Raw genomic sequence first — 17,602 nt, forward strand, 5'->3', positions numbered from 1 at the left:
ATCCTAACTTTGCAGAGGCAGAGACAGAAAGAGCCTCAAGGCCATCTCTAACTACATAACAAGTCTGAGGCCATCTGGGGCTATTTAAGACCTCATCTCACCACCACCCACCCCACAAAAAAATAACAATAAAAACACCTAAACACCCAAACCAAAGTTCTTGTTGTAGTGGAAATAGAAAATGTGAGTTGGCAGCAGAAGATGAGGTTTTGGTACCTTTTCTGCCCCATCGTTTAGTTCAGGAACCAGCACCACAAAGAAGGGAAAGCAGGCTGCTGCTTTGCTGGCAAAGCCAAGAGGAACCTAAGTTTTCTGCAGAGCACAGAGCTGGAACTCCGCCCTTAAGCTGTACTCCAGTCTCTGCATCTAGATTCTTATCCTCGAGTCTCCAAAGGGGTTCTTGTTGGTGTGCTTGAATGTGCTGGTAGCAGAAGTTCTGCAGAATTGGGGGTGAGTTACTCCAGGCACTCAGCCACTTGAACATTTGGAGGGGGGTACATCTGCTGTCCTGTGGTTTCCTGAATCTCAGTTAAAAGGGGGTGGAGCCATCCAGGCGATGTTATTCTCAGGGCAGAAGTACAAGAAGCCATGCATAACTGCAGAATAGTCCATATTCTGTTTGTTGCCTCTGCTGTCCTTGGCCTATGCCATGGCTGAGCCCAAAGTCAAGAGACGGAAGTAGGTTCCTCCTCAGAAGGTGAAGGGAGGAGGCGAATATTTGTGAACAATAGTTCAATCTATCATAGCATTACAAAAGGGAGGGAACACCAGAGAGTTGACATTATGTTATAAATCAAGGAGCAGAAAATCTAGTTGCAAACTGTGTTTCTCAACCCCTCTACTGAAACACCTCTTTCTTCTGTTTTCCTTTTTTGTGTTTTTAGGGTGTGGGGACTGGAAATTGTAATAACAATAAATTGTATTTCATTGGATTGCTGGTTTAAGTGAATGAAACAAATATCCTTTACCGACAATGGGATTATAGCCAGGAAGGTTCGTGAAGAGCAGAAACTATCACGAGGTAAAAGTGCTGTGGGCTCAGCGTTGTTGTCCAACATGGCTAGCCTGAAAAAAGATCAAAATTCAAACTGGAAGTATAGTATGTATAGACTGATAGTCATGTTTGCAGCATAACAGAGTAAAATCCACAGTGGTTGGAGGCTGGAGAAATGGCTCAGTGGTTATGAATACCTGATGCCTTCCCAAGAGACCCTACATCAGTTCTCAGTCACGTGGCTTGCCACCCCCTGTAACTCCACTCTCTTCTGGCTTCCTCAGGTACTTTCACTCACATTCACATACCACCTCCTCCTCAAGATAGACACATACACATAGACATAATTTTAAAAATAAATTACAAAAGAACGGGAGTTGAGGTATTAAAAGTCATACATTGTCTCTATACTTAGAAAAATGCTTGTCCCATAATAGACTGTAAACTTTAGTATATGCTTCTCAAGGCATATGGCTTCTATGTGGAGACACAAAGATTTGAACCGGAGGATGTGGGCTCTAGACCTCATGTTTTTAAGAAGTCTAATACGCAGAATTCCTGTTTTGGGCCTCAGTTCAAATGTTTAGATTTGTAAAGAACATTTACCTCCTGGGTAGTAGGTAATTGTCTGTAAATTCCCACTCAGGATTGCTACAGTATTATATAAGATAGACGTATGGAAACATCCTTCAGAGTGTAATAACCACTGCACCTAATTTTTGATCCTTTGCATTACAAGAGACATCAAGACCGTCATCATCCATAATGACACCTCACTCAGTGCCACAGCCAGGGTCTGTGACATCACTCAGTCTTGCTGCCTCTAGCCTCTCTGCATCCCCTATCAGGTATGCTGTTGAAAGGTTACAAGTTCTTCAAGGTCAACTGAACACTAGGACATACTCCTGGAACCTGGACTCTGTAAAACAAGAGTATGTCTGGATCTCATCCCTGTGCTCTGATTAGCTCAATTCTGAGTTGAACTAATCTTTTCAATTTAGTGCATACAACCCACATTTTCAATTTAGTATCCTCCTTAAAAGATAATGTATACATAAATGGAATTCAAATACTGCACCCAAGTGAATCAGTCCCAAGACTGAAAGCACCATTTGTGAATGTTGCTGATATTAGGATAATGGTGGTTCTTAAACTGTTTATAACAGAGTCTTTTGGGGGATGTTCTAATGCTGGCCCTCAAGATCTGGCTACACCTATCCTTGTTTTGTAAACCTGCCTAAAGCATACCTGATTGGTTGATTAAGCAGCCTATACCTGGGCAGGGCAGAATGGGATAGATGTGGCTCAGGTTCCTGGGCTTGGGTTCAAGAGAATCATGGAAGGAGATGGACAGGAAGAGAGGAAGAAGGACACCACAATGGGTTAGCGTAGAGAAGAAACCACATGGGCCAGAAGGACTCCAGGGCATGAAAAGGCCCAGATGAAGAATATAAGCAAGTATTATGGGATTATGTATGGAAAGTAGACCAGATGAGGATGATTAAGGCAGATGGCATTGGATGGGGGATGGGAGATGGATGGCGAGGTTATTGAGACAGTGTAAGTGAAATATCTGCCCAGCCCAAGGTAAATAAGGCAATTATAAAGCTAACAGGTGTCTGTGTCTTATTATTTGTGATAGCAGGTTAAATAATACCGACATGATAATCTTTGGGCTAATAATAAACATTATATAGTCCAACACTCTCTTTTTTATTTATAACAAAAACACTCTAAATATTCAATAAAGTAATTTATATATAATGGAAACAAAGGAGCTGTTGCTTCCCAAAATGTTACTTTCTTGGTAAAATCTGAATGACTACTCTTCGTTTTAAAGACCTAATTCTATACATTTTTAAAGTTCCTCTATTTACAAACTTTGTTCTCAGGCAGTGACAGGCCAAGAATATGTCGGTTTCTGTATATTTAAAAACCTCTTGAGGGCTAGGGAGATGATTCAGTGGGTAAGGTATTTCCTGCGTTTCTATCTCTAGCACCCACAGAGAAAGCTGGGTGTGGCAGCACATACCTGCGACTCCACTTGTATTAGTTACTTTGCTGTTGCTATGATAAAACACCATGAACAAGGCAAGAGTTTATTTGGGTTTATGATTCAAGAGGGGTAGAGTCCATGATGGCAGAGTGGAGGCAGCAGGCATGGTAGCTGGAGCAGAAACTGAGGTCTCACGGTCTTGAACCACGAACAGGAAGCTGAGAGAACAAACTAGAGATGGTACATGTCTTTAAGCTCTCAAAGCCTGCCTCTAGTGACACACTTCCTTCAACAAAGCCACACCCCCTAAGTCTTCCAATACAGCATCACTATCTAGTGACCAAGCATCCAAATACCCAAAGCTTGGGGGGGGGGGGTCATTTCTCATTCAAACTACCACATCAGTGCTAAGGGGTGGGTGGAGGCATCTTTCTTGGAGCTCTCTGGCCAGCCAGTCTCGATGAATCAATATACACAAGTTTCGGTGAGTCTCTCTCTCTCTCACTCTATCTCTCTCACTCACTTTGTCTCTCTCTCTAACACACACACACACACACACACACACACACACACACACACACAAATAAAATTTTTGAAGTGTAGAATGCAATAGAAGAAGATACCCAAATATCAGCCTCCATATATGCTTGCTTGAACGGGTATGTGCACCTATTGCGCTAGTTAGTTTTTGTCAACAAATGCCTGGTCATCCGAGAAGAGGAACTCTCAGTTGAAAAAAAATACTTTCACCATATTGTCCTATGGGCAAGCCTGTGGACGTTTTCTTGATTAATGTAGATGGGCATCTGGTCTTGGGTTGTGAGTTAGCCAGGAGGAACAAGCCAGTAAGCAACATTCCTTCTTAGCCTTTGCTTCAGTTTCTGCATCCAGGTTCCTACCTTGGGTTCCTGTACCAACTTTTGTTCATGATAAACCATGGCTGGGACATGTAAGTCAAAGAAACTCTTCTTCAAGTTGCTTTTTGTCATTGTTTTATCACAGCAATAGAAAGCAAACTAGGACATATGTATTTATACACACATGCATATTCCACACACACAGAGACACACACATACATACACTACACATGTGCAAAACACAAGCATGCATGCCCACATACAGTTCTCATTAGTTGACTTTAGTAGATGATATTTACTATAAAATGAGGAAATAGTGTTAGCATTTATGGAACACCTTATATGGGTCATGGCTTGTTCTATATTTCACTAAATGCCGCAAATACTTTGCAGGTGTATATAACATCACCCAAACTTTGTAGTTAAGAAAATGAAGCTTGGAGAGAGAGTGATTTATCCAAAACCAAGTACCAAAAGCTCTGGTGATGGGTAGTGCTGATTAGTGGCGAATGAAGTGTAGTTCATGTCACTGAACTATAACCTTAAAACGGTTAAAGTGGCAGATGTCACACTTCAACACAATTAAAAAGAAAAAAGAAAAAAAATACATACCCAGTGAAGAGTTCACCTAGATGTACAGTTCAAGCCAGAATGCTGTGTGTGCTGTGTAGATGGCATGGGGGAAAAGTGCTACGACAACTTAGTTCAGTCTATTAACTTGTTTTTAAAAGATCTGCCATGACACTGGAGTCAGAAGCACAGAGAAGCAAAGAGTCAAGTGAGGTGAAAGGTGTCAGCAGCAGCAAAGGTGGCAAGCTAAGGACAGTGACCAAGTCAAAAGAGTGGCCAATTAGCCTCGCCTTTAGGTCTGTGTTTTCCAGGCATTAATGTGCATGAGAAACCCCTGGGCATCTTGTTAGAAAAGCATGTTTTGATTCAGTGAGTCAGATTTCTCATTTCTAATAAACTCCCAGGTGACGATACTGAACCATGGACCAGCTGTTGGGTAGCAAGGACTTAGGCAAGAGTCACTTCCTCCAAGCTACCTCTCCATGGGGGTTTCAGACCACTTGCAGTACAGTAGAATCTGAGGGAGCTTCAGTAAACCAAGATGTGGGCTGGCTCCATCCCACATCCCAGGAGCTGAATCAGGATCTCTGAAGGCCACACTGGCATCAAGAGGTTTAACGAGCTTCCATGCTGTTGAAGTGACATTTGAGAACTGCCACTAACAGACCATCCCTGCATGCTGACTCCGTCACTCCATTGCCCTGCACAATGCCAGTTTAGATGGGCTTTTCTTAACCCTGTGCCCCCGACAGATGAGAAAACAGACACTTCCAGTCCTGATGTGTTGGACCCCACGGTTTTCTTATTTCAAGAAACATCCTATTTATTTATTTGTTAGCGGCTCATTCACCCACTTTACCAACTCTTCACATGTACTCCTACACAAAGTAGAAGACCTTTTATGTCTAAAGAGCTTTGCAGAGCAGTTTTCTTGCCATGATGCCTTTGGAGATTTTAATCTAATTTAACATGCCAAAGCTGTGGGTTTTATGTTTATAAGCATAAAAACATCCATAGGAAGAGCCACAAGAAAATCATTGGTGGAGTAATTAAGAAATAGACTGCTCTGGGTTTTAACTGTTCTCCCCCTGCCCCACTTCCTGTTCTCTGTGGCTAGAGTGTTAGGACATTATGGCACTCTATCCATAAGTACTATAGCACATATGTACCCGGCATTTAATGTTATCCCACAAATACGATCCCATTATCACACCTTGAAAATTAACATTAAATCAATAAATCAGTATGTGATCTACCTTCAAATTTCTCCAGCTATACTAATGTTTTCTACTGCTGCATATTTTCCCAGGTACATCTGGTCATTATCCCCTCTGTTTTATATAATCTGCACAAACCTTTCTCTTCATTTTAGTGACGTGGTTTTCTTAACCCAGTCCAGGTTTTGTGAAGCACCCCACATGCTGGATCTATTTGATTACATCCTCATGATTAGATTTGGGTCAAAATTCTTCCACGTAGATAAATGTCATGTCCTTCGCACTCTGCATCATTGCAAAAGGTGCATATTGGCAGCCTGTCCCGCCATTAGTAATGCTGAATTTGATCACCCTGTGAAGGTTGCATCTGCCAGACCAATTGTAGATTTACATGCTTATCTGTTGGATGACAATTTAAGACTCTGAATATCCCGTCTCCACATAACCTTTTATCTAATGGTTTTAGCTTCTTGAAGCTTCCCTTTTTGAAATGATATTTTATCAATTCTTTGAGAGTTTCACACAGTGTATTTTTATCATATTTGTCCCCTCTTCCCCAACTCCTCCCACATCTCCTCCTTCCCATCTCCCTATCATTCAATTATGAGTTTTCTTTTATCTTCCCATTGCGTCCTGGCTTGTGTAAACCAACTGCTCTTGGGAGTGGGGCCTGCCCTGGACTGTGGCTGACCTTGTGTATGGGGGGCCAGGGAAGAAAACTGACCTTCCCTCTCCCAGAAGCTAGAGGGGACATGTGCCCACCTTCCCAGCTCCGTGCTGGGATTTTATCTGGTTTGAGCTTGTTCAAGTGTTGTGCATGCTGCCACAATATATTTTATCCAAATCAGTTTTTTCACTCAGGATTTCAAAGTGACCGTTGAATCAGCACTGACCATTTTTAAGCATTCATGTGGAATGGAGCTGTGCTGGATTTGATAAAATCTAAATTAAGGGACCTAGTACCATTGACTACAGAAAACAAAATATCTACCTCTCTCCCTCTGTCATCCATTCCCCTGTTTTTTAAAGAAAGAGACTCATGGCCTCAGACTCACTATGTAACTGAAAATGACCTCAAACTCCCGATTTTCTGCCCTTATCTTGAAAATGCCGGGATTACAGGCATGTGTTACCATCTCTGGCTTGCTTTGTGTTTCTTTGCTGGAACTGAGGAACACAGAGGTGGATTCCCTCTGCTCCACACTATGCTAACAAATGCCCACAGAAGGAAGAGGACTCCCAATTACTTTCTCCTAAGCGTCTTGCCCCAGACTGTTTCTCTGAACATTACTGATTGTAGCTGCTAGGGAAAATTATATACTTTCTCATCGGTTATCCTCAATGGCATGGCATAGTTTTTACACTCCTCAAGTCTGGCTCAGGATGTCTGTGTAGCAGAGATTGGGGCAGCAATCTGGTTGGAAAGGAGGTGCCAGGATATTTGTCTTGAAGAGGTATCACTTATATAAAATGCATATTATGGATAAGTTTTAGAAAGTAACATCTTATGTAAGATGGAGAAATTCAATTGCTGGCACTAAAGGCGCTGATGAGGACTGAGGTAGAGAGGCTGAGAGTGGATGGAGATTACAGTGGGCTTAAAACTTCATTTCCACTCCTCCCACTCACAGTCTTTATCCCTGTTCCCCTTTTTCTTCAGAACACACAGAAGCCATGATTCAGAAATGTCCCTGGCATCTAAACACCCTATCTATAAGACAGACTGTATAAGCCCCCGTTCTATCCTTCCTACTTGTTATAAAGAAGGAAGTGTCCATATGTACTTTGAATTCCAGTTTTCTTCTCAAGAATCTTACACAACTGATCATCCCTTTTCATTTACTCTATGTCTGACCCTCTCCTCTCAGTGAATCCCTATCATAATCATTTGAATAGTTTACAGTTCTTCCTCTGCTCACAGTCAACTCTTGTTTGCTTTTTTTCCCTTCTTAGTCAAACTGTCTAAAAGTTCTGTCTTCATTTCCTACTGCTTATTCATGTTACATTGAACCCCAATCTAGATTCTTCCCATACCCCTTTACCAAGTAGCCTTGATGTGATCCCTGTTTCAGATGGAAACCATTCAGTATTCATATTTGCTTGACCTCTCAGCAGCATTTGACCAGTTGGCTACAGACTACTTCTTGACACACATTTGTTCCTTGGTCACCATGACACCGTCCTTTTCTGACTCTTCTAATTTTCCAGCAGTGCCTATACAGTCCCCTCCACTTGAATTTCTCAGTAGTAGTGCAGGCCCTCTTATTTGATAGTAAGTCATTATATCCATTTCCATGACTCATTTATACATGCCCAGTGCAAATCTCTCTTGCCTGAAGACCTATACATCTAATGGCTACTTGAATTTTGCAACATTGATCCCTCCTCAGTGTATGCCTAGAACTAAACCCACCCCCCCCCTCTCTAAACCTGCTCTTCCTCCAGGGCTGGCTGTTTTATAAATACCACCGAATCACCACTTGACACTTCCTCCTCTCCTTCTCCTCCTACATCTAGTCTGTCACCAAATTCTATTGCTTTTCTCTGCCATATCCGTTTAGTTTATTTATCTGTCCCATCTTTCCTACACTGCAGTAGCCATCTGCCCCCCCTGCCCCCCCTCTCATGTGTGTGTGTGTGTGTGTGTGTGTGTGTGTGTGTGTGTGTGTGTGTTAAGGCTTCACTACATAATCCAAGCAACCCTATTCTCTCTATAGCCTGGTATAGCCTCAATGATCATCTTGTTTTATTTTCACATATACTGGAATTACAGGCATAAGCCGCCAGTCCTAGATGCCTGGTCATAATCTTAAAATCAAGCCTAAATGTGTCGTCTTACCTAGAGGGCCTTTGGGGTCTACCACTTGCTTTTTAGAGTCCCCAGCTTCATTCTGTGCTATTCACTCTCTAGATTTTGGGTTACAGCTGCCCTTTGTTCCTTTCAAATGATCAGATAAAGTCATGTGCATTTACTGTGTGTGCTACGATGTTGTGAAGTATTCATGTGTTGTGAAATGGACAAATCTAGCTAATTCATACACATACTAGCATAAGATTGCCATTTTGGGGACAAGAACATTTAGCATCACTTTCTTTGCATTTCTGTCAAGAATACAGTGATACACATTAGGCACTGATCAGTGTTCAGTCTCTGGAATCTCTCCCCTTGACACCACACAAACACACTCAGATACACACACACACACTCATGCACACGGTGCAGGTGGGATCATTAACTATAGCAACCACAGTGTCTGACAGACCTCATGAGTTTATTCTTCCTATCTAACTAGAACTGTGTATCCTTTAACCAACATGCCCCACTCCTGAGTTAACCCACTCTCTGTAAATACTGTTCTACTTCCTACTTCTATGAGCTCAATATTTTTTTGACTTCACATATGCAGGAGACAGTACATTTGTTTTCTTCTGTCTCTTGAATTTGTCATAGTCTAGAATCTCTTGGATTTCTTCATAGAATAATCTCTCTTTTCCGCCTTCCTCTAACTCTGCATTAGTCTTCCAGTCTCAGTTTAAATGCCACTCTGGGGAAGGTTTCTGTCACACCTCCAACTCCTGGTACCCAAGGGGTCTGATGGTTTGTCAGTCCTTTGCGCCTGTGACTGCTTAAAGCTTGACTCCTCTGTTAGGCTATAGGACAGGGCCTGCATCTATCTTGTCCACCTCTGCGTCTTCCCTGTCTCACGTGACCATCTGACACATAATGGGCCAACTCTAATGATGAATGCAGCTACTGTCACCCTGCTCCGTGCCCTGATCCTGCTCTCATCATAGTTGAAGTCACCACTGCTAAAAGTTGCTCTATATCCTATCACTGTTTTTCTGTGCTGAGAGGACTCGTCCAGAACTTGCCGTTTCACCTTTGCATTTTTCTTAAGTGGGAATCCAGGCTGTTGAGTCCATTTGTGTTGACCTTCCTGCCAACTCTCTAGGCTATTAGATTTTAGGCAGTAATTTTCAACTGGGAGCTAAGAAGAAATTTAGATCTCCTGATTTAATTCGCACTCATGTGCAATACAAGATGAGGTTTATATGTTTATGTATGCATAAGTGAACATGTATGCGTGTGAGCATGGGGCTCAGCTATAACACTCAAGTATGCATGCACGAACACATGCATACTTTTCTCAGAGGCAATCCAGTATATACTTATTACTTACATATGTACATACAGAGTGAAATGGCATATGTTTGGCACTTATGCATATGCACAGAAGCAAGCTGACATACTACTCCTTACATATGTATGCACACAGGCAAATGACATATGCTCAATACATATGTATTCATACAGAGGCAAGCTGACATACTTAAACACATTCACTGGCAAAACAGGGTTATTTCGTGGCATTTGATCCACACAAATTCCTAGCTTCTTGTGGTCCCTTTCAGGATTCTGAGTTTAATGGATGCTGTTCTCATTTGTTCCTAGGCTTTGGATAGGAAATAAACTTTGTCTCTCTGTCTGTCTGTCTCTCCTTCTGTCCCTACCTGTTTCCCCCTCTCCTGCCCTCTGTGTACGCCTCTCTCCTTCTGTCTCTCAATAGTCTTTCTATGTATCAGAAGTCAGGCTGACCTTGACTTCACTGTGTGTCCTTGGCTGCCTTGGAGCTCTCTCTATGCTCCAGCTTTTGCCTCTCAGGCACTGGGATTAGTAGTGTGTACCATATCGCTCAGCTCTCGTCTTTCTCCCTGACCCACCTGGTGATTTGTCGCAGGTTTATTTCCTAACAGCTTGGCTGGCTGTCTCTGCCAGTCACCAGACTGCCTTCTTACATGCTTCTCTAGTGGGGCACCAGCCCAGATGAGCTCTTTTGACTGTTAACTCTTTGGGGTTTGATTCAGAGTATAGACTATGGAGTAAGACAGACCAAGCTCTCACCCTGTTTCGTATTGTGTGAATTCTTTTTTCCTTCCAAATCCATTTTCTCATCTTTAGAATAAGGATGATACCAGTGCCTTGCTTGGACTTTGTGTAGTACTACATAAGATAATATACACAGAGCTCTTAGCCTACGACATAACCACAGCTTAGTTGCTAATATATATCATTTGGCTATGATACCATTTCTACCTCTAGACAATTAATTGCTGAGTATGTGGGATGCACAGAGCAAGGCTCTAAGCACTTTGCACATATCACTTTATCCTTAGCACAACTCTGTGAAGTAGACAGGAATGGAACTGCGCAGATTATGGAACTGACACAGAACAGCTAAATAACCTGTCATAGAACTAGGGGTCATAGAACTAGCAGAGCTAAAAAACAAACCTAGATGGCTTGGATCCAATGTGTACCCTTTAATTACCACATGGAACTCCTACTTCCACTTATGTATGGTTGTCTTTTCAAGAGAAGCCATTTTGGGGGGTGGGGAGGGGGACAGTTTTTCATAAGCTAAACTCATTGGAGAAATGTGTGAATTGCAGCTGACATCATCTGTTTGCTGAAAGATATAGAAATAAAAACAAACAAACAAACCTCAATTCAGTATTTAGAAAGGTGCTGAACAATTGGATGACAGCAAGTCCTGTAGGAAAAGCTAGGGATGTTTCCTCCCTCTCTACCCACTCATGGGACTGTTTGGGTGAGAAGGTTGTCAGACTGACAGCCTTACAGTAGGGAGGCTGATCTTCAGGCAGGACTAGACTAGGTCTTTGGATTCCTATAATATCTTCTCTTCAGATGTCTGCAAATGCCTCCTTGGCTCCTGTCCTCCATCTACATGAATGAGGATCATTAGCAAAATATGGCTAACAATAATAGCACATTTCACTGGTGTCTATACAGAGTATTGAAAAGATTCGCCAAATCATGCAATAGAAGAATCCTAACAAAATCTTCTGACATACTTGTAGCATGCCAAGGATGGCTTGTGCATACCCTTTGGTGGCATAGTTTAAAATTCTAAAAATAGGTTGATGCTGGGGCTTCTTGAACATGCTAGGAATTGCTTTGTCTGCAGTCTTATTAAAAAAATAATGTATATTATTTGTACATATCAATGGAGTGCCACTATTTCTATACACGCATTTAGAATGCATTAGTCATAACCAACCACCCTCTTTGACCCTCCCTGACCCTTGCTCTCTTCTCAACCTCTAGTTATCACTATTCAACTTAAAGGTTCATGTGTTTAAGCATCCAAATATGGGAGAACACATGAGACATTTTTTTTTTCTCGGTTTCACTTTCACTCTGCATTTTGTCCTCTAGTTCCAAATGTTTGTTGCAAGTGAAAAGGTTGCATTTGTCTTTAAGGCTAAATAACACTTCATTGAATATATATATTCTTTTTTATTTCTTTGTTTTTTTTGGCGGGGAGGGGTTTCTAGGTAGGGTTTCTCTGTGCAACCGTGTCTGTCCTGAACTCACTTTGTAGAACAGGCTGGCTTCTAACTGCCTGCCTCTGCCTCCCTGAGTGCTGGGATTTTAGGTGTGTACCACAGCGCCCAGCTCATATGTGTTTTCTTTATCATTTATCTGAATGGCACCTAGGTTGATCGTGTCTCTTCGCTATTGCTAGGAGTCTGGTTGCCATCTTGATAGTGCTATATTTACTCCATCTTGTATCAGGCAATGATGCTCTCTCTAGTCCGTCAGATTTGTGGTGTGGTGAGGCTGTAGGGCTAGAGTAAAACGAGATTATTCTAGCTCATTGTCGGTTGCAGCCTCAGGTATTTGACCTCATTAGGACTTTGCTTCCTCATGGAAGAAATGAGAGTAACACAAACAAGGTGGTGAGAGGCTAGTGACAACAAACGCACAGGGCCCCGGATGTAGCGCGTCTCCAGTGAACTGCAGCTACCACCATTTCTCCACCCAACAATTTTCCCTTCTATTTTTATTATAATCTGGTTTTCCTCACCCATCCATAAGGGCCACAAGCAGCACTGACCTTGTCTTTTTTTCACTGCAGTTTCCCTGAGCAGTGCCTAAAGCAGAGTAGACTCTCAGGAAGTACCTTTTGAATCTTGCTCTCTCAGGCCTTTTCAACAGTGGCTGACGTTCAGCTCTCTTACAGGCTCTCTGCTTGCCTGGAACCATCCTCTTTAGCCTGCTCCTCCACTCTCCTTATGACCCCTTGTCTGCCCCCTCCTCATAGCATTTGTTAGCAATGTTGCAATTTTATTTTCATGTTAACTGTGTTATCAATATTTGATTCTAAACTTCCTAAGGACAGGGACACTGGATTAGCAGGGACTGAAAGCAGGGCTTTCAGTCCCGATTTGCTAAATGAATATTTTTTCACTTTCCGCTTCTTAGCTTCTTAGAAAGACTCCCCCCTCCCCTTCTCTAGGAAGTAGGGTCTAGACTCTCAAATTGGATTAGATGCCAATCTCAGGCTGTTCCGGTGCTCCACCATAAATCACCCCGCTCCCTGTTTCTGGCTCAAGCATTGTGACTGTCTCCTTCCAGGGCCAATTAGTCAGCCCCAAGGTGTCTCATTACGTTTATCAGGACTTCATTATACAGCTAGCCCAGCCAGCAGGAGGTCCAGCAAAGCTGGGATCTTGGCAGGGCTGGGAGTTTGGAATAGGATTTGCTATTTTCTTCACCCCCCACCCTAACCGCGTTTATATTTAGCATTTATCACATTGGGTTGTAACTGTTAATTTTCAGATGTCTCCCTGCCCCCACACAGCAAGGGCAGGGTTATCTCCTGCCCTCAGAGGCTGCTGTGGTGCCTAGCATGCAAAGAGTGCTCACAAAGGTTTCCTAAAGAAATAGCTGTTCTCCGTGAGTCAAATGAGTCAAGCTTCAGGACTGAAGACAAAAACCAAAGCATGGGGAAGGCAGTGCCTTCTTAAACAATAAAAACAAAACCCTGACTCCCCACCCCCCATCTTTTGTTTAAGTTAGTTTGGGTTTTCTATTACTTGGAGCTGAAAACATTCTTTCAAAGCATAACAAAAGGTATTCAAGCACAGGAACCCTGACAGGTTTTTGTTCAAAAATACCCATTCCACACGTCCCGGCTTACTTTCGTACTTCTTTCCTTTTGTGTGTTTGTGTGTATAGGCCAGAGGCTGACTTCTAGTATCTCCCCCACTGGTAACTACATCATCATCATCATTATTATTATTATTACTATATTTTGTATTTTTTTGAGACAAGAGTTTCTCTGTATAGCCTTGGCTGTCCTGGTTAGAGGCACCCGTCACTACTCCTGGCTTTTACCTGGTGCTGGAAATCTGAATGCAGGTCCTCATCATGCTTGAGCAGCAACAACTCTTCTTCACTGAGCCCCCTTCCCAGCCTTCTGCCTTAGTTGATATGGGGTCTTTCCTTGAACTTAGCCTCTAGGCTGGACTATCTAGCTAGCAAGGCCAGCAGATTCTTCTGCTTCCACGCATCGCATCGTCAGCTCTGGGGGTACCAGGTCTCACTGCACTTTCCTGTGTATGTGTGTGTGTGTGTGTGTGTGTGTGAGAGAGAGAGAGAGAGAGAGAGAGAGAGAGAGAGAGAGACTGAACTTTGGTCCTCATGCTTGTACCACAACCACTTTTTATCCACTGAGTCACCTAGCCTAGACTTCCCTGCTCCTTGATTTGGGGCTTTCGTTTGGGGGAACTGGCCTTAGCGGGTGGGATGTTATCAGAGGTGAACAGGCAGCAAGAGGGAACTGCTTACACAACCTTCAACACTGACAAATCCTTCTGGAACTCTCTAGTCCATTAATCAGGGTCCCAGAATCCGTTCTGGTGGGGTGACCCAGAGCTTAGCCTGCGGGAGCACCAAGGCCTGCTGGCCCTGATGGATCCACAGTTGGAGCAGAGCCATGCACCGAGGGCTGCTCTGGACCAGACAATCCTAGCACAAACCCCTGTAAGACCCATGAGAAAAGATTCTCGTCTCTCCATGCTGACTTTTTATGGTTGTTTGTTAAGGAATAATAGCTGATTGATCAAGGTTAGGTCAGGGGTTCCTAACCTTGGCAGTGCATCTGAGTTACTTAGAGAACTTTAAAAGAAATAGATACTAAAACTTTCTCCAGACTGTCTGGAGTGGTATTCAGAAATCTACATTCCTTTTAAACTCTCCGGGTGGATTTCACACAGGAGTCTCATATCCTTTTGTTATCTGTTATCTGGGAATCACAAATACTAACATGTATGATGGGGTTTCTATGTAACCTTAAAAATCTTTTCCTTCTTTGACCACACAATAAGAAGAGAAATCCTTTCTGATACTGTATGATTAAAGCCAGAGAATTCCTTTCTCCCTAGAGTAGAGTCCTCTCTCAGACTTCTTCAGTGTAAGTACTTTGGAGAAATCCATGTGTTAATTTTTTTTTTCCTTACCTAATCTGTAGAAAGATCCAGATGGTAATTGTGATTTATGACCCAGGGTTATTTGCTTTCAATTTAAACTAAGGCTGTGTTCTCTTAGTGTTTTTGCCTGGGCTATGATGGGCAGGCAAATGGAAATTTAAGGCAGAATACTGGGGCTGGGAACATGAAAGACACTGTTCATGGAAGAAGCATTAATGATGTCAAGCTTAGCAGAGAGGCTGCTGGAGGTTGGCCTCAGAAGGAGGCCTCTGCTAAGGCTGCACAGGAAGGGTTGGGATCATTCCTGATTCAGGGCACCAGGCATTGCCACGCTTACAGAGGCTGTAGGCAAACACTAGAGATGCTACAGATGCACATTTATTTACATGAAAAGCAGGACAGAAGCCAGGTATGGTGGTGCACACCTTTAATCCTAGCATTGGGGGAGGCAGAGGCAGGTGGATCTCTGTGAGCTTGAGGCTAACCTGGTCTACAAAGGGAGTCCAGGATAGCCAAGGTTACACAAAGAAAGCCTGTCTCAAAAAAAAAAAAAAAAAAAAAAGCATGAAAGAACTTTGCACTTAAAAGCAAATAGTTTAAAACTTATGACAACAAATTTTTTTTCATTGAAAAAAATTCAACATAAAAATATGACAGGCAAGTACCTATTACCCACAATCCTCTTTTCCATAATCAGTGGTGATGTAATACAGTACTGTAGCAGTCTTTACCTTCTCTGGGCTGGTACATACACATATTTTTAAAAAGCAAGATTTTCTTTTTCTTTAAAGAGATTATTTATTTTTTAATGTTTGCCTGCATGCGTTAATGTGCTTCAGACCCCTGGAACTGGAGTCGTAGGCTGTTGGGAGTCACCTGATGTGGCTGCTGGGAACCAAACCGAGGTCCTCCGCAAGCACAGGATACACTCAACCCTAAACTATCTCTCTAGTCCCCAGGATTTTCTTATGCATGCTCATTAGTATTCCTGTTTCTATATCATTAAACATCAACCTAATCATCCTCAAAAGCTGTACACAGAGACCTACAAGGACAATCAAACTTCAGGACCCACTGATGACTACTGGGGCTATGTTTTACAATGACGCTATAAGGCTGTAAGGAACACCTTCATTTGTTCATTGTTGTGTCCTGTTGGACCATTTTTAAAGCGTAAATTCCAACACCGATATGGTTAGGAAAACAAATTTAAAGTCTTCCCTCCCCCCATACTTAATGTTGCCTCTCCCTCCAAAATGTATACATAAATAGTGCTAAGTTTGTCATTTACTCTTGTTAATGATCCTCCATAGGGGATTTTTTTTTTGGGTGTGGCTTGAATCTTTAAAAAAATTTTTTTTGTAATGTATATGGGTATGTCTGTACCACGTGCCTCCACTGCCCTCTGAGGCCAGAAAAGGATCTCGGTTCCCTTGGGACTGTCGTTACAGACTGCTGTGAGCTGCTGTGTGGATTCTGGGGATCCAATCTGGGGCCTCTGCAAGAGCAGCCAGTGCTCTCAGCTGAGGAGCCAGCTCTGTCCAGGCTGTAAACCTTCCGAATGTATCCGTTGCCTGCAATTTCCCTGTTCGTCAGCTTCCTCTTTACTTTTATGTTCAGTATTTGTCTTATATTTAGATTGTAGCTTTCTTAAGAGTGGCTTTTTGCATGCTTCTTAATTTTACAATTAAGATTCTAAAATTCCTTCTGAAGTAGGCAACACGAAAGACTGAAAAAAAGCAGAAAATTTCCAAGAATTCGGTCTGTGATCTTAAAGCCTGGGTAAAGTTATCACCCGGCAAGGCGAGGACTTCCAGAGCTCGGTAATGGGCGCCAGACTCTTGGTCTCAACTTCCTCATTTGGGGAAGAAGATCAGAGTGCAAACTCCTTTGTAGGGCTGTGAAATAGAACTGGGGAGAATACAGGCTAAGGGCTTCCTCTAGGCTTTGGATATATCAAATCCGCTCTAAATCTTTGCTATTATGCGCGGAAAGGGTAACACACTTTAAAGATTCAGCCGTGGGATGGAGTTATCCAGGAACCCGGAGGGGGAGAGTCTTGGGGATTAAGCCATTCCTCCTGAGAAGTGCATAGCTGGAGTGAGAACTCGGGTACCAATCCCGATCCTGCCCATTTCTTGGGGTGTGACTGACCTTGGACAAGTCACCTCTGCCTCTACCTCCACCTGAAAAGCACACGAAAGACCACCTGAGCTCGCACACGCTCAGAAGGCACGTAGGAAAGGCTCACAAAGGGCTTCGAAGACACCGGTCCCGGGGCGCTCTCGAGCATCCTCGGCGCCGTCCCGCCCGCCAGAGGGATCGGCGACCCCGGCCCGCGCCCCCGCCCGCCTCGGGAACAATGGCTCCCCGGGAGGGGCGGAGCTCGGTGCCGGGGGTGTGCGCGGGGCGGGGTCGCCGCTCCCTCCCCGCCCGCGGCTCCGTCACGCGCCCCTCACCGGGCGGGCCGGGGTCTTTGTGACGCGGCGGCGACGGCCGCGCGGACACAAAGGGAAGGCGAGCCTGCGAGCGAGAGGCTGCGCCGGTCCCCGCCCCGCGCCCCCCGCGCGCGCCCCAGCTCCGTGTCCCCCACGCGGCGCGCTCCCCGCCCTCGCGCGCCCGCGCCCCTCGCCCGCGCCGGGGTCCCCCAGCGAGGCTGTCCGGAGCGCGG

At 43.7% G+C, this 17,602-nt stretch overlaps 1 protein-coding gene across 1 annotated transcript in view; it reads left to right on the plus strand.

Moving 5' to 3' along the window:
* The window catches only part of LOC129675337 (myb/SANT-like DNA-binding domain-containing protein 3), a 128,860-nt gene that overhangs the window by 28,037 nt on the left and 83,221 nt on the right, over positions 1 to 17,602 (plus strand). The gene's annotated exons all lie outside the window — the stretch shown is intronic.

Source organism: Psammomys obesus, unplaced genomic scaffold (assembly GCF_907164565.1).
Source record: "Psammomys obesus unplaced genomic scaffold, mPsaObe1.curated_primary_1811, whole genome shotgun sequence".
NCBI classification, from domain to species: Eukaryota; Metazoa; Chordata; class Mammalia; order Rodentia; family Muridae; genus Psammomys; species Psammomys obesus.